Source organism: Podarcis vaucheri (assembly GCF_965113315.1).
Source record: "Podarcis vaucheri genome assembly, chromosome: 5".
Taxonomy (NCBI): Eukaryota; Metazoa; Chordata; class Lepidosauria; order Squamata; family Lacertidae; genus Podarcis; species Podarcis vaucheri.
The window spans coordinates 33,598,958-33,626,862 of NC_138763.1; positions in this window are offsets into that span (position 1 = coordinate 33,598,958).

Sequence of the window (27,905 nt, forward strand, 5' to 3'; positions counted from 1 at the left end):
TGGCCACAGGGCTCTGGAGTATAGCCCAGACGGAGCCGGCCCCACCCATGCCAGTTGCTGCTGAAGATGGCGCAGCAGACCTGGAGGCTGCTTTGCTGGAAGATAGAGGGCAGAGAATGCAAAGGGAGCTCTGCATGTTGAGAGCAAGTGTGGACGCTATACTGTTGCCCCACCTGGAGGGCGTTGAGTCGGCTCAGGCCGCCTGGCAGGTGCTGAGGAGTCTGTGTGAAAGCTCAGCAGGAGCCCAGGGCCGGGAGGAAGCCGAGAGCAGGGAGGAAGCTGAGAGCCCAGAGGGGGCTGCTGGCCATGTTCCTGGAGTTACAGCTGGGAGTAGCTGCTTTGTCTCCGAGGGGCTGTGTGATGTTGAGGCCCACAACCAGAGTGCTGGGGAGCGTGCAGGCCCAGGCTGTGCACCCAAAGGTGGGGGTGCTGGGAACGCAGAAATGGCTGAAGAGGGAGCAGTGAGAGCTTTTGCTACGCGCCACTGTTATCGCTGTGGCTCCCCCTCCCATCTGGTGAGAGAATGTCCAGTGGAGGCACAGGAACAGCCGAAGGCCATCTCCCGTAGCAACCAGATAAAGGGCTCTTCTTCAAAGCGTGGGAAAGGCAAGCCGAAGGCAGCTGGCAGAGACACTGAACATAAACATTTGGCAGCATCTATGGCTACAGTCAAGAGTTGTCAACAGGATGCTGTGCTGACTTTTGTCATAGACAGTGGAGCTTCCCATCATCTCGTGCCATCTGCAGGAGTCCTGGAGAACTGCACCTCTGTAACTTCTGGGAAGACTGTCTGTTTAGCAGATGGGACTAGACACCCACTCACACAGACTGGCTCACTGTTTTGTTCTTTCTTACAGGATTCAATCCAGGCTTATGTTGTTCCAGGACTGTCTTGCGCGTTGCTGTCTGTCAGCGCACTTCTTGCTGAGAACTACAGAGTGTGTTTTGAAGACAATAAGTGCTCTATTTCTAAGAATGGACAGCACCTAGTCAGTGTTGAATGTAAAGACAGGTTGTTTGTATTGAATGCTTCTTTTGCAGGTCCAGGTGACACGGAGGAGGCTCAAGCACAGTGTGCCAACGTTCCAGTTCATGATGCGTGTGCTCACCTCTGGCACAGACGCATGGCACACGTGTCCTGGGGGTCAGTGAAAAAGATCCCAGAGTGTACGCAAGGGTGCAAAATGAAATCATGTGCTAAGTTTCTAGATTGCAGAGCGTGCAAGTCCGCAAAGGTGAAAACGTGCACATACCCAAGGTCTGAGAGGGTGACCACTAGGTCTTTTCAGTTAATTCATGCAGATTTGTCTGGGCCGATGTCTGTGACCAGTATGGGAGGAGCCAAATATGCGCTGGTTCTGATTGATGACCATACGCGCAACTCCTGGACCTTCACGATCCGACACAAAAGTGAAGCTGCACCGCTGATCAAGGACTGGATTGTGGCTGTGGAACTGCAGTTTTCCACACGGGTGCAAAACTTTCAGAGCGATCGCGGTGGGGAGTTCACCGGGTCTGCACTGCAAAGTTTCTTCCGCAAAAAGGGGATTCAACACAGATTGTCCTCTCCGCACAGTCCCCAACAGAATGGGATTGCGGAAAGACGGAACAGGACTCTAGGGGAGATGTCCGCAGCTCTTTTGTTTGATGCCGGGCTCCCACAGCGCTTTTGGGGGGAGGCTTGGCGAACGGCCAACTTTATTCTGAACAGGTCGTTCAATTCAGTGGTAGGTGACACCCCGTACTTTTTGCTGCATGGAAAGAAACCGAAAGTACACTACTTTCGTGTATTCGGTTGTGAAGCGTGGGTTTTCATACCAAAGGCCAAACGCAAGAAAGGTGAACCCAAGTCCCAGAAGATGATTTTTTGTGGGTATGAGCCAGGGACCAAGGGGTGGAGGTTTGCGTATCTGTCAGGGAATCAGTCCAGGATTCTGCTCAGCAACAGTGCTGAATTCTGTGAGCAGAGTGGCTGGGCAAGGATACATGGGAACCCTGACATCCTGTCAGAGAGTCTGCTTGACTCTGCTGATGAAGAAGAGGAAGAGGTTGAACCTGCTACTGTGGCTCAGAGTCCAGACCCAGTGCAGGCAGAGGGGAGAACTTCTCCCAAGGCTGTGAAGATTGAGCAACGCAGTGCTCCATCTTCCCCCACAGGTTCGGCTGAGAAGTCCAGAAGGCGCAGTAAGTCAGAGGGGGAGCTCTCTGATGCCAAGGACGTTTTGGCTGGCCCTAGTGGGTCAGAGGGGGTTCCTGAAGTAGTGCTGCGTCGATCAGCTCGGACGACCAAGGGGAAACCTCCTGATAGGTTTGCCGTCACTAGTGTGTGGGTCGGAATGGCACAGTGTGAACCCGAGAGTTTTGAGGATGTTCAGAAACTGCCTCAGGAAGAAGCCAGAAAATGGCATGAGGCGATGCAGAAGGAAATGAACTCAATGGAGTCTTTAGGTGTGTTCTCCTTCACGAAGTTGCCGGTGGGCAAAAAGGCCGTGGGTAGCTGCTGGGTTTACCGTCTTAAGCCCACAGCGACAGGAGAACGGCAGTATAAGGCCAGATTAGTGGCGAGAGGATTCACGCAGCGCAGAGGGTTGCATTATACGGAAGTTTATGCTCCCACCTGTAGGAGTGAATCTCTACGTTTGCTCTTGGCCATCGCTGCACAAAGAGGGTTGCTGGTGCATCACTTTGATGTGGACGTTGCTTACTTGAACTCAGACCTCCAGGAGGATCTGTACATGCTTCCTCCTCCAGGGTTTGAGGGCATTGAGCAAGGTACTGTGTGGAAACTTCACAAGTCAATTTATGGCTTGAAGCAGTCGGCCAGGAATTGGAACTTGTGCCTGAATGAAGCTTTGGAGAAGCTAGGTTTCAGGAAGAGTCTTGCTGACAGTTGCCTGTTCCTAAGAGGATCAGGAGACTCACAGGAACTGGTTTTGTTTTATGTTGATGACATCATCCACATTGGAAAGGCAGACAAACAGGTGCAGAAGTTTGCCAAAGAGCTTGGGAAACAGTTTCAGCTCAAGAACCTGGGTGCAGTAAAGATCTACCTAAGCGTCCAGATAGCGAGAACTTAGGATGGTAGCTTCTTGCTCAGTCAGAAAGGCAAGATTGAGCAGTTGCTTGAGAAGTTCAGAATGTCCGATTGTGCAGGAGTTCGGACACCCATGGAGACGAACTTCGTGAAAGAGAGCCAGCAAGCAGAAAGTGCAGAGTTCGAGAATGCTGAGCTCTTTCAGTCAGCTCTAGGTAGTCTGTTGTATCTATCCCAATGGAGCAGACCAGACATTGCCTTTGCTACCAACCTGCTAAGTAGGGAAGTGTCAAAGCCCAGTGTGAGTGCTTGGCACGGTATCAAGCGGGTACTGCGCTACCTGCAGCATATCAAAGACTTCTGTCTTAAGCTGCCAGCTGAAGGTGAGGCGAAGCTCACATGCTATGCGGACAGTGACTGGGCGAATTTGCAGGACCGCAAGTCTGTGTCTGGGTTGGTGGTAAAGTTTGGGAAGTCACTAATTGGGTGGAAGTCCCGGAAGCAAAGTCTCATTGCGCTGTCTTCTACTGAGGCTGAATTCAGTGCACTGTCAGATTTGTGCCGGGAACTAGAGTTTTATAGATGCTTGGTGCAAGAGATCTATGGAGATTGTAGCTTGCCCATCACGGTTTGAGAAGACAATCAACCTTGTTTGAAATTGGCTGAATCTGCGCAATTTAAGGCCAGAACCAAGCATCTGGACATACGTTTCCAAAATGTGTGTCAGAGTGTTCAGTCAGGTTTGATACGGCTGAAGTATTGTGCCAGTCACAATAACTTGGCCGATGGCTTTACCAAACCTTTAAGCTTCCAGCGTCATGGGGAGTTTTGTGGTGGTTTGGAGTTGGGGGTAAGTTCTGTACATACTTTCCCCACAGTAGCGCAGGACGAGAGGGGGTGTGAAGGGAACCTGAGCTTACAGGGTTAAACAGCTCAGAGTGTACGCCCTGCCTACTGTTGGGAGGGGGGAGACTCTGCGTCATTTCCGAGTCTCTCAAGTCTTTGTTCTGACTCTCTACTTTCGCTTTTGAGGAGAGTGGACGTGTTTTCACGATGCTGTTCGACAATGGATAGTCTGCTGTAAATAAAACTGCTTTTAGCTGCTAAGATCCTGAGTGGATTTTATTTGAGCACACTGAAGCAAGCACTGGAGTTTTTTGGAGCTTTCTCTTACCGCTGCTGATCTCTGCGTTTTGCTCAGAACATCGGAATGTGGCCTTTGAAGTCCGAGGCCTGGCCAGGAGCGCAGCCGAAGTGGGCTGGACGCCAAGATTTATCTGAGCAATAAATCAATCACCTGTCACAGAAATTATACGGCTTTAGTAGAAATGTTAGAAGGAGTTAAGTATAAATAGGTTTTAGGGTTTTAATGGTAAGATAAGGTTAAAATAAATTAAGACAATTAAATGACAGAAAACAGTGAAAGATGGAAAGGATTTGCTGAAATAATTAATAACTAGAACACAAAAAAGGGAGGTGTGAGGAGGTCGATGAAACAAGTTAATGAAAGACAAAGATATGGAAATATTGGATGTGTTTTTAATTGTTTTTGCTTTTGTTTTTGTTTTGATGTATTGTGTCTTTTGTTTTTGTTTTTTATGTATTGTAATGTATTGATTTATATTGTTTACTTTTTCTCTTTCTTTTTTACTTCTTTCTGTAATCCTTAAACTTTTAATAATATTTTTTTTTTTAAAAAAAAGGTCATGCAGCAGCTGCATGTGGAGAAGCAGAGACGCGAACCCAGTTCACCAGATTACGAGACTACCGCTCTTAACCGCTACACCACACTGGCTCTCTGAAGCGTATGTAACCCGAGGTACCACTGTAATGGCTTTTAGATCTTTGCACACTTGTTTCTTGAAGACCAATTACCTAAGTTAGTATGAAATAGCAACATGCATTAATGACCAGCAATTGAGCTTAGGTTGCTCATGACATGGTTTCCAGTTTAGAAGCATGATGCAACTTTAAACTGGTTGTGCAAATCAGCACTGTGTAGATATAAAAATATTTCAGAACACACATGATCATGTGGGGAAACTGCATGCATATTCAAACCAATAGACAATTTAGTGTTATCTGAGTAGACTTCTGTTCAGTGTCACCTTCTCTTGCTCCCAACTGCAAGACTTTTAATGCATCCCCTAAAGCTTCGCAGGGAGCTCCCCCAACTCTCTAGAGTGGATTGAGTATTATATTAAGCACTATATATGCCTCCTGGGTCCATTTCACGCATGACAATGTTATCAAGTATTTCTGTATGGTATTGAAGCAATATACCCATCCAGTACTTGCGTATGGAGTGCAACGAAAACCTCCCTTGTCCTGGATGGGATTTTCTGTGGTACAACCTAGGTGCCATGCGATTTGTCACAAATGCTACTCGACAACCAGGAACTGGAACCAGATGCCTTGAATAACTTATGAAACAAAGCACTGTAAGTGATGAGCTACTAAATTATTGCATGGAAATAGACTTAGCTGAAACACAAACTCAGTGTCCTGGCAGGGATGAAGGCTTAACAATGAATACCACTTTATTTACTGTAGACGCCATTATCAAGCTTATTCAACTTCATTCATAGGTTGCACTGTTGGAGCAATTTGGTATACCTGAACAAAATGTCATTTGTTTTGCACTGTCTGCATTGAAGGATAGTTTGACACTCTAACCATTATACCACATTGTCTCTCTCTTGCCAAATTCGTGCCAAAAATCAGGTATTTTTCTATTATTTCTGCAGAACACAGTGCAGAAAATGTATTCTGCACCTGTGCTTAAATATTCTTTTTGCCAAGAGGCAGTTGAAGAATTCTTATTCAAACTCTTCCTCCCTTTCAGGCAAAATCATTGATAACATCTACGGATATTCTAATAGCAAGATTACTTTTTTTGTTTTATTCATCCCCCCCCAACTTTCCAGTCCCAAAACTCATGGGGGGAGGTTTTTTTTTAAAAAATACTACTACTACTGCTACTACTACTACTACTACTACTAATAATAATAATAATAATAATTAGAAGAAACAGAAGAAGAAAGCATTCATCTAGTCTATCAGTCCAAATAAAAATTTTAGAAGCTTCATACAGGGAGGCCTGTTTGCTTAACATGAGAATAGTGAGAAAGTGACAGGAGAGGATTAAATGTAAATTAACTTGCCAGGATAAGGCAAAATGTGCAAGCAGGGGAAGCAGTTAGCATCAGTTTAAAAATGGTTGAAATGCAGTAGCCTGCTTTGGAAGGATGCAGGAGGCAGATAGTCTAACCATTTTAGTCCATGCCTTGGTAAACTGGAGACTGGATTGCTGCAATGTGCTCTATGTGGGGCTGCCCTTGGTCTCAGTTCAGAAGTTCCATTGGCTCCAGAATCAATTTGCGCACAAACACATACACCTATATTGTGGGGCGGGGGGGGGGTCTTTTTCAGCTCAAGAACCATATTATTACACAGACAATCTTGCAGGGCCCAAGTGCAGTAGTAGATACTAGTGGTGGGTGGCGTCAGAGAAAAAACTTGATGAAGAAACAGATGTACCTCTTAGATCTGTTCGGTGGGTTACATTCTAGCCAGACAAAAGTGAGATGTTTTAATACCTACCACATGCCTCTCCTCCCTGGCAAGCAAAGGGAATTACCACATTTCAAGGACACATTCAAACCAGGCAAACGCTTAGAGTGAGTGCAGAGCAGGGTTAGTGAAGAGCATGGTTTGGTGAGAGTCCTGGGAGGCCTCATTCAAGGCCTGGGCTTGAGGTTCCCCACCCATGACATACCAGCTTTGTATGATCAGAGACCTTTGCTGACAGCCTGAAAACCTTCTCTCCCATTAAGTTTGGGGACTTTCAAGTGCTGACTATCACTCTTTTCTGCAGCTTGAGGAGGTCTCAAGTGTTGACAGAGACCCTCCTAGATCACATTTCTAAATTTTCAGTGCTTGGGTGTATGTGGAGAAAGGGGTCCATAGAGACTTGGATCAGGGCTTAAATGAAAGCATATACCATGTAATAAGTGCATAAAATAAGCATTGGGTCAAAACTTACCGAAGGACAAAATTTTCCCCTTAAGGGCAAACCATTGCCAAAGCTCTGGTTTCAGTTTATTGAAATGAGCATGTGTGGATTTTGAGCTTGCCCACTTGAAGATTAAGGAGGGAGTGAAAATGATTCTGCCTAAACAATCCAGCTCAATATGTATTTCAGAATTCTTTATGGCACCTGATACTACTTAAAACTGAAAGCAACCCATCTGTAATGCAAAAATGTGGTTCCAGTAGTGTATAAACAGAACACCGAGAGAGGTGATCATGTTAGCAGATGGGTCATTTAATGCTCTTTCTTTAAAAATTCCAACAAAGAACTATATGAATAAACTGAGATGTTTTAATTAAAAGCAGAGAAAGAGAGCAGATTCTGGGCATATTTCAGGATCAAGTAGCCTGGTAACAAGAAAGAAATTCCCATGTGGCTAAAATGTTTACAAAAATGAAATGAGAAAAAAATAAAGTTCAAATAACAAATTTGATCCATTAGAATTATGAAAAGAATAAAGAGAACTCTGGAAATTGTGTTTACAGTGATATTTGATGCTTTATTTATAAAATGCAACAACCCATTTGGGCTTCTTGCACTTTTCCTACTTTTGAGCAATGCTGGCACCCCGATATCCATGACTGTTTTCCATTTCAGTAATTACCATGTGGTTTGAACTGAAAAGCCATTTTTTAAAACCTCAGTGGCCTGCTCGCTGGAAAGCAGAGACAGCTCTGAGATGTGGACTATCAAGGCAGGTTCAGCAACTGCTTCTTCAAGGACGAAGTTCACAAACTAGTATTTCACATACTAAAACATTTTTAGAAGGGATACAGTGGTACCTTGGTAGTCAAACAGCTTGGCTCCCGAACAAATTGGCTTCCACACCCTGCAAACCCAGGAGTGAGTGTTCTGGTTTGTGAACATTTCTCAGAAGCTGAATGTCCAATGCAGTTTCCACAGCTTCCGACTGAGTGCAGGAAGCTCCTGCAGCCAATCGGAAGTCGTGCCTTGGTTTTCAAATGGTTTCAGGAGTCAAAAGAACTCCCAGAATGGATTAAGTCCAAGAACCAAGGTACCACTGTATTAGAAATGGCCAAAAGCAAAACGTTAACATGTGTTCCATCATTTCCTTTTGTTGAGATGCTTAATTCCAGCAGGCTACTGTTTTGTTTTCCATCCAGTGAGGAAGGGAAGGAGGTGCTCAACCCTTTCTCTGCTTATCTTTTATAAAATTCTCAGCTAAATCCCTGTTTGCTGGAGAGAAAATAAAAGAAACAAAAACTGAGTCAGCACAATGCGTGAAAGCTTTTTCCTACACTTGGTGTAGGAAATTGGCACCTGGTGGTTGTATTAGTCTCTCGAGTCAATGCAGCACCAGGCAAGTAAATCCTGCTCCTTCCCTGACTGCCCTGCTGTCGCTGCAGCCACTGTTGCAGCCCTTGGACTTGACAAATCATACAACTAACCCTTTTATCCTTTTCATTTCAAAGCATGACTCAGCTTAAAGGGGGCACTTTGTTTCTGAAAGGCACACCTCTCCTTTCCTTCCTTATCGCTTGAAGAATGATTTGGCAGCAATGCTGTAGCTGTCTTTCTCTTCCACAGCTGCTGACGAGGCATAAGGTAGCACTTCTAGTGATATCTCTTCAGCTATTACATTTCTTGAGATATCTCTTCAGCTATTACATTTCTTGAGAATAATGCCGAGAAAGCATGTTTTTTTAAAAAATAATAATAATAATAATAAAGAGAAGCACACTTTCTCATAACCAACCTAGAGAAGAGGCCGGAATTTCCACCAAGGGTTCGGGGCAAAGAGCACAAGCTGTTCCTCAGTGGGGGCCGGGTTGTGTGAAGGCACCTTAAGCAGCCATCTGAAACTTGAATGTGTCATCAAGATTGGACCTTTCTCCTTGTTCCAACTTTAGGATAAGTTCCTCACACACAAAAAGAAAACAGAAAAGAGAAAGGTGGTTAGAACTTTGGACAAAGAAGACGAAGAAAGAAATCAAAGGTGTAATAAAAGAGGAAAAGCAATAGCTGAGAAAATGAATTATTCTTTACATCTACTGTATCTCCACTGTGAGAGATGTAGGGTGGATCTCTGTGCCAGATTTAACTTACTCCGGGAGACTGAGGAACGTATGCAAATAGCTGTGACAAGGGACAGAGTTCTAGGTCTTCTTGACAAATTAAAAATGAACAAATCATGGGATCCAGATGGCAGCTTTCAAAAATCAAGTGTGAAATCGCTAGCCTTCTAAACAAAAATATGTAACTTGTTCCTAAGTTCAGCTTGAGCACCTGAGGACTGCCAGTGTCACCCTAAATCAACAATTTCATGGAGAATAAGGCTATTAAGGCTCCTCACTGTGGTGGCTGTGTTCTACCTTGGAAGTGGTATGCCTCTGAGTGCCAGTTTCTGGGAATCAGAATTGAAGAGTCTGCTTTGCACTCATGTGCAAAGCTTGAAAGCTCCTGTAGGCATCTAGTTGGCCACTGTGAGAACAGGAATCTGGGTTCTTGATAGACAGGCCCAGCCCACCCATGAGGTGGGGTGGAACACCTGCCTCAGGTGGTGGAAGCTCACACGGTGGCATCCTTGTGGGCACCCTGCCACACCACCACGTCTGCTCCTGGCGAAGTAGCAGCATCAGCACCGGCCCTGACTTTTGACTCTCTTTTTATGTAAAAAAAAAGACAGAGCACCCCAATTATGGAATGCCCTTTAAGCGAAGTACACCTGTCAATGACACTGCGTTCTTTTCAGTATTGGGATAGAACCTTTTTATTTGCCCAGACATTTTAGATAAAAATTTTAGCTGGTGGAATAGTTAACATTTCTTTATAAACTACCCTGAAATCCATTTTTGGATAAAAGATGGTTTAAGGTTTTTTAAAAAAGTAAAATAAAATCAGGTACACTTTATAGCTGCATTGCAATAACAATTGACTTGTGAGTGGACATAAACACACAATATTGTGCAACTCATATGTATGTATGTATGTGTGTTGCTGTTTATTTTTTTAAAAAAATGTCATTTACAAAAGCAGTTTCACAAATGCTAAATTGGCTTAATGGGGCCAACCTGGAGCTGATTTTTTTGCTGTGTATGTTTTCCTTGGCATTGGATACAGATAATTGCTTCCTTTAGCAGATCACTGTCTTTGGTGTGGTCTTCCTAAATATTCATTAGCCTGACTCATGATCATTCTCTGCCTGCCTCCATCCATTAACACGTGTCTAGTATAAAGCTGTACATATCCTTATATGGATCACTTCATTTTAATTCCAAATGTTAATACAAAAGTATTGCTTTTGCACAGGGGAACATGAAGAAGTGTGACTCTGCACCAGCCGAAAGTGTTGGTCTCTGTTCCAAAGCTGCTCTCCGCTCACCTTATATGTATACATGTGGGGGAAAACCTTAAAGGCTCATAATAATGAAAATACCTGTCACGTTCCTGGTGTTTTACAGCTGCAAAGCTCTTTAAAAAACTAATTACAACTAAATATAACTAATTAATTCATGAAAGAATTAATCAGGGTATTATGGAAGCCACTTTAAAATGGTGCTACGAGCCACTAAATGAATAGTTCATTAAAACACAGGGGGATGTAGTTGCGTAAAGTACATAGAAATACTTGTTCTTTGGCTTTAATGAAGTCTGCGGGCTTATTTTTTAACTCAGTTTCAGCACGGATACCCTGATCCAGCAACTGTTGTGTCTATGCCACAGAGATTTTAGATGCAATAATGGCTTTGCTATGTGTGTGGCTCCAGAATGGATGCTTCTATTCAGAGGCAGAGAGGGCAAATCCCTGCACACACAGTACATCATTGAATGCTGTTGGATGATGGTAGTCTGACTAGCACATTTGGAAAAGATGTCATCCATTCATTGAAGTGTATGGTCATGGATGTGGATACATCAAGGATCAGTGCAAGATTGTTTTCGCTGTCCCTACAAATTCCCATCTCCACAACAGCATACACTTGACAACTATTGCTAGATCGGGGCCTGCGGAACTAGTTTAGGACTTCCATTAAATATGTATAACTCGGTGGAGATAATTGGATAGGACATTTGCCTTTATATTGCAAAATTCAGAATTGAGTTGATGTTGTTTTTGTCTGCGTACATATATTTTAAATCAGGCATGTCCAAAGTCCATTTTGGGGGCCTAATCCGGCCCACCAGTCAATTTAATCTGGTCCCCCTGGCAGTATATGTCCTGGGGTAAAATCCCCAAAAACCCTCAGCAACTTCAATCCTAAAAAAAGCTGAACAACTTTGGGGTAAAATTGAAAAAGAAGCTCAACAACTTTGGGGTAAAATTGAGTTTGGGCATTATTGTTTTAAATAAAGTTAACTGAATTTTGCATTATTGCTTAATCAGAATTATAATTTGAATTCTGCAGCAAATTTCATGCTATGCAGCTTAGCTTGCACCCAGTATAAACTGGAGCATGGCTGTCTCCCTACAAAAGGTATTTGCCCCTCTTTAGATGCTTACATGAAGACTTTGAAAATCCCCGAATCTGACGCAGTATTCAGAAAACTGAAACTTCAGTCCTCCCACTGACTTGCACTGGGAAACTAAAAAAAAGTCATAATGTTTTGGTTTTCAACAGAGGGGCATGAAACCTGCGGACACAGTGGCCCACTCAATAGGGATTAACCCTCCAGAAATTTCAGACAGGAATCTCTCCCCTCCAAAAAAAGAAAAGAAAAAGGCCAAATTTGGTGTGGAAAGGAAAGGATGGGAACATTGAGTAAGTAACCAAGAACCAGGGCTTTTTTTCAGCCAGAACTCAATTCCGGCATCTCTCAGGTAGATGCCACTGCCATTATAAGAGAACAAGGGAGGCAGAATATTCATGGTGAGCTCCGGCATCTCTTTTTTTACACATTGTATTTAATACCCTTAGCTGAAAAAGTACACTGTTTTCAGGGGGAGAGTGAATTTTGAGTGCTTTTAGTTGAAATCCTTTTTCCTACAAGTCATGAACATTAATTAGAGCTCAGACAGAGCTAAGCCCATTGCTAATATTTTCTTATTTTGCATTATTTATGCTGCTTCTCCCAGCTGCTTCTGCTAGTCATGGGGAAGAGCAAACAGCTGTGCCTAAAATGGTTCAACCTCTGCTAACTTGGAATCCTACTCCAAGTTACCATGCTTCAAAAATTTGGTGTGTTATTGGACAGAGACCTTCAGCTCTCTTTGTAGCCCTAACAGTTGCAAATCTGCTTCTTAAAATAGATAATAGAATGGTAGAATTGTAGAGCAGGAAAGGACCACGAGGGTTATCTAGTCTAACCCCCCTGCAATGCAGGAATCCTTTGCCCAACATGGGCCTCAAACTCACAAACTTGAAGTTAAGAGTCTCATGCTCTACCTACTCATTTTTTGGGGTACTGAAGTCTGCACTCAATGCCAATCTCTATAGTTGTATAGCACAATAGCAGAAATCACACAGATCTGACAGTCAGTTAAAATTTCTTTTTTAAAGAAAGAGAATGCAACCTTTCTGAACAGAATGCTTCAAATGCTCTGCTGATATCAGATGTTTCACCATTACTGTCATTTCAACATAATATACCTACTTCATTAAATAATAACAATTATTATCATTATCTTTAGCAAAGTAAAATCCTGTGTTTAGGTCACAACGAAGGGGAGAGCGGAAGCTATCAATACAAAGGTCAAGCCTTGAATTCTCTTGTAGTTCCCAAAATTATGTGAGTGTCTGCAAAATGTGCCTGAAGATCATCCTAGAGGCTTCCAGTATGTCTCTCACACACGGGTCACATTATATTTACAGTGTGCTTGTACATAACCAATACGGTAGACTATCATTCCAGGATAGCTTCTGTCTAGGCAAATGAAGAACTGCAATATGTTTCGCTTCACCTCCTTGCTGACTCTGTTGGGCCATGCACAGGTCACTGTGCTCCTTGAAAGAACTGGAGATAAGCCTGTCATAGTTTGTGTGATCCCTTTCCTCCCAGGATGAGTCAAGAGCTCTTGATCTTCCCAGGGGTTGTTGATTCAACTCACTTCAGACTTGCTTTATACAAAGAACATATGAACTCCTCAGAAAATCATGTGAGATGGGGTTATTATCCAAGGAGAAGATAGTGATCTTGATAAAGAAAGATGGTCTGATGAAGTCCGTTCAGTTCTATGGAATGATGCCATGGGGAGCCTGTTGTTTCACTGTCATCCATATCAGCTGGACTCTAGTCCCAGCGTGTTTTCATAGACACATGAAAAGTACAGCTTCAAGTTGCAATTTTTGCTGGTGAGGTAATTGAATGAATTTCTGCTCCAGTAAAAGCATCAATTGATGCTATAAACCAATCTGAAATAACTTTGCTCTCATGTAGAGCGATTACATTGATAACTGTGCCTGCAGAATGTATGATCAAAAAAATAAAATAGATACTGTATAATTAAGCAGCAAGACACAACAGGGAGTGTAATATGCAACTAGGTGCTTTATTAAGCATAAGTTTGAAGGCTGTGTCTGTCATAGACTGAAGACTTCACAGCTTGAAGCATGAGAAATGCCCTGAGGGGGAACTGCAGCAAATGCAGGACCTATTTGGATTCTACCATTCCCTTCTTTCTCAAAGCTGACTTTCCAACTGCCAAAACATGAGATATTAAAGTCATTTAATGGAGCAGAATTGCATTGTTCTAAGTATAGACAATTACCTATGAATACATATGCATTCCGAAGCACATAAAATCTAAGAGAAGGAATAGCACCATAAACTGTCGACAGGTATCATATTACAGGAGCATTTCAAAGGAAGAATCAAATGGATTAAGTGGCGTAATGATCAGTTTTATTCATTTGTTAATTTATAAATTTAAAAGATTTATATTCTACCTTCAGCAAAGCTTAGAGGGTTGTTTACAAAACAAACACACAAATATGTGATAACAAGAATGTGTCGAAAGAGCCTGGGAGAATAAAAATGCATTTGTCTGATACTGATAAAATAACAATGTTGGTGCCAAGCGGGTCTCCCTAGGGCAGGATTTGTGAGATGCCATCACTGAGAAAGCTCTTGTTCTGGTTACCTTGCTTTACCCTGGTTGGCAGGAACACATGGAGGAAAACCTCTTAAGATGATTGATTGCATTGAGGTCAATTGCAGGGTTAAAAAAGGTAAAAAGGCAAAGGATCCATGGATGGTTAAGTCCAGTCAAATTTGATTATGGGGTGCGGTGTTCATCTCCACTTTCAGGCTGAGGGAGCCAGCATTTGTTTTTAGATAGCTTTTCTGGGTCATGTGGCCAGCATGACTAAACCACTTTTGGCACACGGAACACTGTGACAAGCACTAGAGCACACAGAAATGCCATTCCCACCACAGCAGAACCTATTTATTTACTCACACTGGTATGCTTTCAAACTGCTAGGTTGGCGGGAGCTGGGACAAAGCAACAGGAGCTCACCCCATCACGTGGATTCAAATTTTAGGGATTCAAAATCGCAGGGTATGCTTGCCATGAATAAAGAACTACTTTTGGGGTCCTCCAACAGTGGCCTTCTTGCCCTTACTTATCTTCAGCTTGTCGAATAGCTGTCCAAATCTCCAGAAATGCATGTTCTTTCAGAATGTCATTTTCAGTAGAACATCTTCTGTCTGTCGGGAGTGATTTCAAGAGACTGAATTTTACTTACAGGGAATAATGTAAGAACAAATCACTGCTGGACCTTTCTGGTCAATGAACTTTATCTAGGTCCTTTTCTAGTAAGCAGAAATCTACACAGACAGGTTGAAATGACTCAAGGCATGTGCTTTTGCTGTTGACTTAACCAGGCTTTTAATACAAAGGACGTTTTTCCAAGTGCAGTTGAACCTTCGAAAAGGTAACACATATAATATTGAAGAAGTACAGAAGTCATTTGGATAGGCTTATAAAAATGCATATAAATGACTACCCTAACATTTTAGATTCAAGGCTCTATGTTCCTGCAGTAACATAGTTTCTACTAGTGATACTGCCTAAAACTAATAATTAGTCAGCTTCCACACTGAATCTAGACTAATTCCTATTAAAAAAAAGGAGTCCTGATTTTGATGTAACAGAACTATTTTTTCTAATTAAAATCAAGATTTATTATTAACAAATTCCTCTTTTCTTGTTGTTGATATGACTAAGTCATCAAGTTCCATCATCATTGGGCTTGCCTGTATCTCCATGTTGAACCACTCATTGTTGTAAACAAAGAGAACTTGAGTGGCATGTGTGTGCAAAAAATTAGAAGTTGCTTTGAAAGATCGTAACAGAGAACAGTTTTCATCTGAGACTATAATGTTGGACTTGGAAACTGGCTGCGAGATTCTAAATTGCAAGGTCAGTTTACTTATCACTGGCTCTCACCAAAAATTGCTTTCCCATCAATGGAGCTGAGAAGAGCTGTAGGAACAAGTGTCCCATCAAGGGCAGCCAGATCATGTATCAAGCATCCATGTTGCCATGCTGTCTTATTAACATGATCCAGCCAAGAAGATGGATGGATTTGAATCAAAGTAATTTATTGAAACATGATTTTTAGATCAAAAAGAGAGAGATGATTTAAATCAATCATTTAAATCAAGCAACTTATTTAAAAATTCATATATTGTGTGTTGCAACATCAAATGGAAAGCAACAACAGTTAGCTCCAACCAACCCCATGACATTCAGTCTCCCCTAAAATGCCACACAGTCCAGATATCCATTAGTCTCTACAGTTTTACAGAATAATCTTAAAATCAGAATATGTGTGGTGAGTCTGTGTCTTAAAAGGGCCAGTCATTCAATAACCACATTGAGGAACTATAAATGTACTGGAGGACAAATAATTTATGTTTATCCCACATCATTTCCCATCCTTATTCTGTCACAGGATTAGATTTACAGTTTATTGTCCTCCATTGTTTGTCAGGGGAATGAGACATCAGAAATATATTGGCAAGAGCTGTCAGGGAAAGGCAGTATCATTACCTCCTTTATATCTCAGTTGTGTGGCTCATGCTGGTTGATTTCTTATAGGCCACAGTCATCTATAAGTCTGGGAATTTGGAGAATCAGTTGGTGAATCTTGCCACTAAACAAACTAGCCTTGTTCAGACTGATATCTTTCACAGGAAATGTCTTCTGGGGCTTTCAATCTTGTTGTTAGAGATGATATAGGAAAGCAGCAAGATCTGGTGCAAAGTTAACTGATTCCCATTACAGTTTTAGATTGTGTCCTCCAGGCCCTGCTGTGATGCTGATAAAGATCAACAGGATGAGAGAAAATCCTTGAAACCTTTGATAATGAAGGGAAAATCTTCCCAAATCCACAATTCTATCTTGCCTCTCTTTCTCTCTTTCTCTTATTTAAATCAAAACCTTATACGCCACTCTCTAGCATTGCTCTTCCCAGAAAGGCTAATAAAAATACTATACATATTAAAACTGAAATAATAAAATTAATGAAACTGAATATAAAAGCAACAGTGCACAGCAAAATCCCAGCTATTGATCAATTGATTAATCAATTTATTTATCTATCTGATCTGCCTTTTTCATTCCTTCTTAAAAGAATCTATAGCAATGTGGGGTTAGAGTGAGCCAAAACATAAGAGTGAAGACATATATAGTGATGTAAGACAGTAAAGGAGGGACGCGGGTGGTGCTGTGGGTTAAACTACAGAGCCTAGGACTTGCCGATCAGAAGGTTGGCGGTTCGAATCCCCGTGATGGGGTGAGCTCCCGTTGCTCAGTCCCAGCTCCTGCCCACCTAGCAGTTCGAAAGCACGTCAAAGTACAAGTAGATAAATAGGTACCGCTCCGGCGGGAAGGTAAACGGTATTTCCGTGCGCTGCTCTGGTTCGCCAGAAGCAACTTAGTCATGCTGGCCACATGACCTGGAAGCTGTACGCCGGCTCACTCGGCCAATAAAGCGAGATGAGCGCCGCAACCCCAGGAGTCGGTCACGACTGGACCTAATGGTCAGGGGCCCCTTTACCTTTACCTTAAGATAGTAAGATGTAAAACTATGGGGACAATCATTTTGCCAGCAAATATTATCTCAACTAAAGCATCCAGGACAGATGACCAATCTCTGCTTCAAAACCTGCAAGGAAGGAGAATCCACAGCATTCCAGGGGAATTTGTTTCACTGTCAAACAGCTCTTACCACCAGAAAGTTCTTCCTGATGCTTGGTCGAAATCTCCTTTCTTGTAACTTGAATTATTTGGTTCAGGTCCTATCCAGAATAGGAGAAAACAAGCTTGCTCCCTCCATGTGACAGCCTATCCTTACCTGTGTGTAATGCTCCGGGCTATATAATGAAGGCCAGAAAAGGTACCCTTCCCTTTCTGCTTTCTGTCTCCTATTGCTGTGACCAGAAAATATGTTCCAGCAAAAGTGTATACAGCGAAAATTGGGATGGTGCAAGGCTGGCAATATGAATGGTTCAGAAATGGATCTTCCTGAGTTTTCAGATATCTTCCAGGGCACAGCCCAGGTTTTTCAAACAGAGATGGGAGGTGGTAACCTTTCTCTCATCTGCAACTTTCTCATATTAAGCTCAACCTTCCTGGCATCCGTACAAAAGAAACTATATTCTGTGCATGTTGGCAGAGTCTGACAGATGTGTGGTAATGTATCTATGGCAGGCACACGACCACAATCAGAGTAGTCAGGGTGATCAGATACCATTTGTCTCCACAAAAGAGTTTTGCTCTTCCCCACCTCCTCACAACTCTCAGTTTGCAAATGCTCCAACGATGACCTCCGAAAGGGTTGTAATACAAAACAGTGCTGTTTGAATGTGCTTGACCTCCCTGAAACAAACAGAGCTATCAGTAACCTCATACTTCCTTTCCATAGTGGTGGACGCTGCCTTAAAATCAATTTAAGGATCCTTCCTAAAGGATACTCTGCTTGCAATTTCCCTTGCCCTGTACTTTGATCTGAAATTCATGCAATAAAAGCAACAATAAAACATTCAGCGGTACCATTCTTATGCTTCCCTCGATTTATTCAAGCTTGGCTAATAAAATTGCAGTTGGGGATTCACTTTACAGGTTTGCTGGGCTTATAATTTTCTTGTGTCTGTGATATGTAGAGGGAGAGACCTACACCTTAAACAGGAAAACCAGCTCAGATTAAGCAAAAGGTATACAGAAAAGGCCACTTGAAAGAAAGCCAATATATTTAGCATCTAACTGCCACAGCAGGGCCAATACAGAAATGGAATCAGTCCACAACCCTGTTCCACCCTGTTCTATCCTTTTTCATGACATTTTGGGGTCACCAAATGGTTTGGTGCCATGCGCATGTAGGCAATCACTGGTTATTCCAGAGGTCAGCAATGCTCTGTCCGATGGAGGATGGGCCAGAGAGTGTGCACACATACACTCTTCCAGGTCAGAGGAGCACCTGTGCGCATGCGCACATGCTATTTCCGGTGAACATCCGGGTCGGAGGAGCCCCCGTGCACACGCACACAGGCACCATCAAGCCGGAAGTCGGTTACCACGCTGCGCCGGTAAGAGCAGGCGGTGGGCGGTGGGGGGCGACAGGGGTCGCCATGGGCCACTTAGACAAGCCTTGTGGGCTGCTGCAGGCCCATGGGCCTTAGGTTGCTGACCCCTGGGTTATTCAGACACCCCAAAATTGGTCATTGCCTGGACAAACACACACACTTTACCTGAGGCACCCTAACAAAACAGTGGGAGAGAAACCAGACCAATGCCACAGCCCACCATTTTGACCACGACTGCATCATTTCAGGGTTTTGTATAAAATACCTCTTTCTTGTAATGATAATATTAGCACCCACTTATTTATTATGTTTTGCTTGTTAAAAATCCTTTTAGAAATCAACCTTTGCCAGGCAAAATTTTAGTTTCAGCTATGTTTGACGCTTTCTTAATCTTATTTGGCTGTGTCCTAACACTTCATTAAGAGCTTAGTATAGCTTCCAGTAGAAAAAAAAAGTTTGGTTACAAGGCAATAACAAGCATGTTCTTTTCTTGATAAAAGAATTCAGTTTCTTGGACAAGGTCTGCTTGCTGTAGGGAGGTTTGTCCCAAACACACCCCTCTCTCACAGGAAGGACTCTGAGCATTGTGGTTACAGACCTCCAAAGTAGCTAAACCAATTCTTCTATTCTGGCCTCGTAATTTCTTTTCAGGTACTTTGCCCATAAAGTTGCTTAATTTTCTTTGCCTTCAGGGTTTTTCCTCACTAGCAAATAAGAAGCGTGATACATCCTGTTTTAACGCAACCAGCTTTGGGGAAAACAAAACAAAACTGGAAGATGTCATTAAGGGAGGGGAAATCTACCTTTTTGGATTGGGGGCTTAATATATTATATTTCATGGTCTTTAGACCTACATCAGCAAGCAAAGATAAGTTTTATGCCTTTTGATCCTGATCCAATCACAATCCGGAGGTCTTAGCAGGGGGAATCTAACAACAGAATATATGTGTATTTTTCCTGTAACACATATTTCTGTGGGTAGACTGAAGGTCTGCCGGAATGCAATAAAATAGATTTGAGTGGGTCACAGCTTGATTGAAAGAACATAATAGATAAATTGGGTCAGTGGGGTCAACAGTTTTAATATATGCACACACACTTTAATATATGTACACACTCAAGCTGTCTGTAATGCCTGCTTGAGTGACGGGAATAAAACTGCACTGAATTTGTGAATTTTAAGATCACTCTTAGATGACAAATCCAATTCTTTGAGTTGTGGGAGTTCAAATTATCTAACCAAGTCAAGGAGTATCTACTTCTTTGAACCACTTAAGTACTTTTGAGAGCTCATATTCCAAATACAGCTAAAGCAGATAATTGAATAACTTTTTCAAGCCTGGCCTCCCATTTGTTCTGGTTCTCTTTCCCCACTCATTATTCCCATGCTAGAGGAGTCGTTAACTTAGGCCTGGTGCCAAGTACCAGACTTCTTTTTTTTTAAAAAAAAAATTTTATTGGGTTTTCACATTTTATATAGACAAAAACAAAACACAAAACACCAAAACAAACATAAAAGACAACAAACATGTATAATTTCCGAAAATCTTATTTTCTAGCCCTAGTCCTTGACTTCCCCCCACCCCCTCCCTTGCATCCCTATTCCCAAATTTATGTCAGCAAATTGGCATTTCCTTTTCTATCTTAATATTAATCCTTTTATAAAGAAAAACAAAAATAATTTTTTCCTAAGTTGGCCCCCAATTCTCTTCCATCGATTTCTCATTTTATCTTGAATAATTTTCTTATTAACTAAACCCCCTGGTCTTGAGTGTTGTTTAGATTTAAATCCTTCCCTCCCTCCCATCCCCGATTTGCGTCCCTTCCCAAAACATGTCCAAAATAACAGTTCTTAGCCTGGGTTCCGCACGTCCGAGGCTCTCAAATCTCTTTCAGTCCCTCTCCGCCGGTTTTGTTGGTAGTCCTTTATGTCGGTCATCGAGTCTTGAAAGAGTTCCTTCACAATCAGTCCAGTCAGTCCATAGTCTCTTCCCATATTTAGAAACAACTGCTGAAGAATTTCCACAAGGCCTGACTCTCGAAGATAATCAAAATCAGAGTCTATGTGGAGGCCCCAATTGTACTTCTTTAATTCAAATTCCTGAATTCCATAAACTCCCAGGGCCTCCACTTTTGTCTTCTGTATCTTTCGTAGGCTTAGAGTAGATTTAATCCAATAGTCTCCTTGCTTGTGTTCTCCAGGTGTCAGCTTCTGGTTAGTATTTTCGCACTTCACTTGTTCTCTTTCTTGTTTTGTCTTCTCCTCTTCTTTATTTGTTATTTCAAATTCAGCTGTGGATTCTTTCTCACTCAGGTCCTCATTACATTCAGCAGAACTACTTGTTTCAGAATTCAAGGTCATCAGTTGTTTACTCATAGCTGTAGTCTGCTCCTGTAAGATTCCCACCAGGCAGAACATCCTTTCGATTTCTCTCAGTATCTTTCCATCCACAGCCATTGTAATTCCACAGAATTCCCCCTAGAGGGGATCTGGTTACTTAATGTTCTTTTCTCCAACAATCCTCTATCCTGTTATTGCTTCTTTGTTTCCAACAATTTTAATTCAATTGTAGCTCCTTTTAATCCAGAGAGATCTTAAATAGCAATTTTTCCACTGTTAACAGTCCATTTGACAGCTTTGACAGCTGTCAAATTCTGCTCCTCTTATACAGGCTCCAAGCAGGTTGCTCCTGGGCCCGGGGGGGAGGGTTGTTTGCAGCAAAACAAAAACACTTCCAACACTCCACTCTCCTGCTCGAATTTACCTTTCCAAATCTTGGAAGTTACTGTCTTTTTGAAACTCACCCTTTACAGGGTAGGCACTCCAGCTTAGCTCTTATATCGTTGCTCTGGATCGTCTGCAAGGGGGGGTGGGGACTTCCTTTTAGCACACCCCCCGATCGTCTCAAATTCAAAAGGTAGAATTTTTAAAGTTCGATTCCAAATTACTCACGGGTTCTTCTTTTCAGTCCAAATTTCAAGGAAGGAAGTCAGCGCTCTCCAGTCATGGCTCGCGGCTTCGCTCAGCGGCGGTAGCGATCGACTCTCAGTGCCGCGCCGTCCCCCGTATCCCCTCCGCAGCCTTTAAAAAGGCTCTTCGCGAATCAGGGGGCGCTTAAGGCACCCACCGAGTCTTCAGTCCGCAGGCTTCCGCGCCTGCGGTTTTTAAGGGTCCCCGTGTCGCCGGCACGGCAAAGACCCATCCACCGCTGAGCCGGTTCCCTCCGGAGCTCGGAGGGAATCCGCCATTTCCAGATCGCGCCAACCCGGAAGTACCAGACTTCTGACCCACCCAGAAATAGTCACAGGAAATACTACATGAATTGAAGATTAGAATGCCACATCCATCCAGTGAAAAATAAATGCCATCAGTCTTAAAAAGGCAAAACATTCAGTATTAATGTCTGGGTGATGATAATTCTTCCATGACCAAGAATATATTTGCCAATATTGCAGTTGACATTCTTAAAAAAAAACCTACTTGCTTTTACAGGATCAGTAAAACTTTCCAAGACAATGCAACACTCCAAAACTCAAGTGAAGGGATTACTATTATTTTATTCATTTCATTTTTGTACCGTTGTATATTTTTAAGGGGGGAAAAACCTCAAAGCAGTTTGCAACACATTAAAACTTCAAATAAAACAATCTATAGTAAAAACATCACTGAAGAAAGTAAAATATTAAGTATACAATCAAAGAAACCCAATTAACAGGAAACTAAAAATATTATCTTAAAGATTTCAAAAAATAAAAATGGTGCAACCAGTCCATTGCTCCTGCTGGTGTGTTTGCCCATCACTGCCCCCTTACCTCTTCCCCACACCACCCTAGTGACATGGGCAACTGGAGGTCAAGTAAGTGCTGCCACCTGCTACTTATATTGAAAGGGTTTAGTCCTTCTAAGTACATTCAAGTTTCTTGAGGCAAGCTGCCTTTTAGCTGCTCTCCACATGGAGGAATCCACTGATAAGTTTCCAACGTCTCCTAGAAAAGCATTCCAGAAGACCTCACTAATGTATCTTACTGACATATTTGATGGTTGTCGTGAAGTAATATTTGACATTATTTTACAGTTGACATGCAATGATATTCGCATCTGAAAGGCACCATACAATGGTAATGAATAGTTGCCATTTGGCAGATTATAAGAAATTGATTGTTTCATGTATGCCGCAATCAAAATAATCAATAACTCACAAGATGCCAAGAAGTTTAAAATATTTGAATAGTGTGTTAAAAGTTTCCAGATACAATACTTTGGATTTTACCCTGACATGTCTTGCTCCTTCATTCAGAAAACTGCTCAACAAATCCACCCTCACATAAATAGATTTCCTTCGCCCCGACTTCCACTTTCCATAATCAAGAACATCAGGCAGAAAGGTTGGGATGTGCAATGTGCTCACCTCTTTTCCACTGCTAAATTGGTTACATAAGATCGGCTCCCTTGCCCACCCCCCACCCCCCAAAGCCATCACAAAGTTTGTGCCTTCCAAAACAAAACAGCACTGACTCAATATAAAAGTGACCTTTTACAGTCAAGAACCTCTCTGAAAATTCGACATGACACACATAAAATCTTTATTGTCAGCAGTTGAGCAGTTCAGAGCAGGTTCCGTAATCCCTACGCACAACCTAAAAGTACGCAAGGGAAGCTGGATTCAATTTTTCACTTAATTCCTGAGGTTAGCCATTATCCTCCTTAGCCATTTTTAAATGTGTTCTTTTTTTCTAGAAAGGTTACTTTTCTGTGGTGCACAGAACTAAAATTAGTATTCAGTCACCAAAGACCTGTCAGTGGGCATTAGGCTTTCTAATTAAAATTGAACACATGTGATTGTGCAAAGCCTATTTGAACTGTGAACAGCAAAAAAAAAAGTCCTAAAATAAATTTAAACGCTATATTTGTCCACTATTGCTCAGCAGAGTTAATATCCTGACATTTCATGTGGATTCCAGAATGAGTCACAAGAATATGCATGTGTTACATTACATAGGTTTGCCAGTATCGTAATATTTTATAGCTTAATAGGGTATCTGGCTTATAGCAATGCAGGAAAAATAAATCTTAGCCAATTGGCCTCAATGTTTTCAAAGGAGAACTATCTTAGCCCACAGGGACTTTCTTCATCAATAGCAATTACAATGAAACCTTTCTGACTCAGTAGTTAGATCTTTAATATCAATAACATAAAACACAGGCATGCTAATGAAGACATATTAATGTATTGATTGCTTGTGTAGGAAAATGCATGCTCCCATTTGACGTTATGGATGAAATGAATAGTGTTGTTTTGGCCTAATCACTCCTAAACACTTATCTTTTAACTTAACTATACTTGGGCTATTTCAAGGGTATGAATGTCCAAAGTGCATTGGTAAAATCTTTATAGGCTATAATAACCACTGAAAGAGCTCCAACCTGTATGCTTTGGGCAGTTGTATAGCATGTTGTGTTTCAGCCATTACAATATTTGTAAGATACTGTAGATATCACAACTCCCTTCAGAGCTCTTACATCAGGGAGGAGAATACTGTGGTCTCTCAGATGTTGGTGGACTACAATTCCCATCACCCCTGACCATTGACCACACTGACTAAGGATGATGTGAGATGCAGTCAAACAACAGCACAGGGTGGGATGCACAAGTTCCCAATCTCTGATTTATGTATTGTGGAGGGAGGGGAATGATCTTCTCAGAGGAAAAATCCAGGGAATCCATGTTTGAGAAGGATGTAGAAAGATAAAGCTAAAATGTGGCCAGGTGATAGATGAAGGCTTTGGATTTCTGTTGCACCTATGTCTAAACATGTTTTGAGATTTTCTTCCTAACTCCACACCAGCTTTGACTTTAAGCCCAATAATTTTGCAATGAGAGACTGTAAAAGATGCCATATAATGTATTAGTCTCAATCAAGTACTTCTCATATCAATCTCCCTGCAAGCTTCTTAGAACAGCATAAGCAGTTATGTAAAGAACCTGTGACATGTTCTTATGTACTTTAATTCAGTTTAGTATCTACACCAGCTTCCTGCAGAAGTCTTTGTCATGTCAAAGTTGCTTATAAGTGAATAAAATGCAATCAAAATAAAACATCTCCAAGAATACTGTACAGGCATTAAAATAGTCAAGAGCCAGTAACAGTGAACTTAACTCATACTCAGAAAGCAGAAATAAAAGGCCTTCTTCACTGATAATCTAAAAGAAAAAGAAAAAAGAGGAGATAACATGTCAGATCCCCACCATTAGAGAGTTATAAAATTTTGACATTACCATGGAATGGGTCCTGTCTCTCATATCCATCTAAATAGACTATTGAGACACAGTTGGGAGTCAACTGTTGCTCTTAATGACCAGGCAGCTTCCTCTGGAAACAGGCCATTTCTCAGATATTCTCTGGTCCCAAAACTTTTAGGGCTTTAAGGGACAGAGTTATACACATATGTAGTCAGTGAGGGCCATTTCCTGCAAATGAACATCCATATTAGTGTCCCCTTTAAATCTGCAGGGGAAGCTTCACATAGTAAGCTTTTTGCATGTGCTCGCTCACTACATCCTCTCAGATGTTTACATGTTTTACTACATCCTCTCAGATGTTTACATGATATATTGGGGGGGGGGGAGGTGTGTACCAAGGAGCTCAGCACACATTCCACAATGCAGGGTATAAAACAGCCATTTTATTATGTATGTTACTGAGCCTTAAGTAGTCTTTAGGGGGTACTCAGGGGTACGCAGTACCAGCACCTCTTTTTGGTGATAAAAAGTGTGACACTTACTTCATGCTGAGTACCAGCACCTATTTTTCTAGGGGGAAAGCGCTGCTTAATCAGTTGCATTAGAAATAGGTTCAGATGGTGGGTAGCATTACACACACACACACACACACACAGTATATATATTGCAATCTCATGCCTACAAATTTTATAGATTAGCTAGATAGGTAGACAGATAGTGATGAAACTGAAAGACAAGGTGGAGGAAGGAATTAGCAAGAATGCAGAACATTTGGAGACAGGCATGAAGCCAGCAGATAGGAATAGAGATCAGGAGTAGGATTTGAGATGACAGTGGGAAAAGCTGTGAGATGCAGTGTCTGAAGGCATGAGCAGCAAAAGAAAAACAGATGGTCTGAGACACAAGAGGAACACTAAAAATCCTTTCTTAACAAATTAATAGCTAGGCAGCTGTCGCATTTCGCAGCCCTGGAATAAATAGGAAAGCCATTACTCAGAGTGCATGTGGACAAGCTATAAGGCTCACATGTGGCAAACCAGAAGTCCTGAACTGGTCTTGAGGTGCAGGAGGAAAGCCCAACTTACTAGAGTAGGCAGAAGTTCTTTGATCCACACTATGTTAAACACTAGGTCGTGTAGTTTTTTGTTGATTGTATTTTGATCGATGTAGGAAGATGCTGAGAATGAACATTTTAAGTATTGCTATCCTGCAGAGCAACTGCTTGGATTCCATATTCTTATAAGTCTTCCAGAAATTAGTCAGAGAGGATTTCTCTCATTCATGATAACAGAAGCAAGGCTCAGCACTCATGTAGATCTTTTAGCACATACAGTAGATAGATGAACAGCTTAAAGCTCATGTTATTCTGTACCCAGTTATCTTAAAATTATTAAACAAAGCAATCCAGACCCCTGATCATCTATGGTGGATAGGGGTCCCACTGCTTAGCTGAGCCAGGCTTTGTAGGCTATAGGGGGCAGTCTATTGCCACCAAGCCCCCATTTGCACCCAATTGGGGGAAAAGCAAGCAGAAGCTACCTCATGTCAGGGACTGGGTAGATGAGGAGGAATGGTGGAGACTGCCTCCCCAGGAGTCTTCCAGAGAGGAGGAAGGGGCAGATGGCATAGACCTAAAGGAGTGGTTCGACACAGGGCACACCCCAGAAGAATATGAAGGAAGAAGTTGGGAAATAATGGGAGGTTATCCAGGAACTAGATTATATAGGAACTAGATAGAATTCAGCAGGCAGAGCCTGAACAGCAGTTGAATGACATGCTCTTGCTGGAGAGTATTCCAGAACCCATACCCTTCCCCCAAACCAGGCGAAGTAACAGAGAAGAGGGGGTGGAGCTTCACTCAGAGCAACTTTAGATACTGAGTGGTGTTTCTTGTATTGTCTTGGTAATTGTATTAATAAAACAGAACTGAAAAGCTCACTGTTTCTCTGTCTCTCTGCTTTCCTGGGCAATCGGCCAGAAGCTGCCAACAGCACCCTGACACCTCAGGTTGTAGCCAATGCATGCCCCACAAAATGGGGCATTTTGGAGCTGGGGAGAGGATAGAGCTAAGCCAGTACAACTACTGACAAATTGTGGTAAACAACCAAATCTGGAGCTGGCACAGCAAAAGTGCAAAACTTTCCTGCCCACTACATACCTCCCACACAGACCAGCATATATATGGACTCTTCTTAAAGGTAAAGGGACCTCTGACCATTAGGTCCAGTTGCAGACGACTCTGGGGTTGCGGCACTCATCTCACTTTATTGGCTTCCGGGTCATGTGGCCAGCATGACTAAGCTGCTTCTGGCGAACCAGAACAGTGCACGGAAACGCCATTTACCTTCCCGCCAGATTTATTTATCTACTTGCACATTGATGTGCTTTCGAACTGCCAGGTTCGCAGGAGCAGGGACCGAGCAACGGGAGCTCACCCCATCGCAGGGATTCGAACCGCCAACCTTCTGATCAGCAAGTCCTAGGCTTTGTGGTTTAACCCACAGCACCACCCGCGTCCTTAGACTCTTCTTAGGGTGTGGCTATAGCAGCTCTCCACTTCAGAATTTACTGCTACACCACACATAAAACAACATTGTTATTAGATGGCATACAAATGCTGTAAGTAAAGAATGCAAACCTGGCCTTTGATCTTCATTTTCCTGACTTCCCTGTCTGCTCTTATTCAAATATCTTCTATCTCTTCAAAGGACTGCACCCTTTCTCCCATGCGTCCCTCGTGCCCTTAGAACCTCCTTCCTTCAAATCCCTACAAAAGCAACACATTTATTTATTTAGCAAAAGTTATATAACACTTGATCGGGGGCAAACCTCTAAGTAGTCCACAAAAATATAAAACAATACATTGAAATTATCAATAAAACAGGTATTTAAGAACACAGAAAAGATTATAAAAATCAACAGCAGCTAAAACAAGACAAAACACATTTGACGTCTACATATCTGGGTAGCCTTGTGTAAACAAATACGTTTTAAGCAACTTGGAAAAGAATTGGAGAGTGAATATCCTCTCTAACAGCAATTTCTT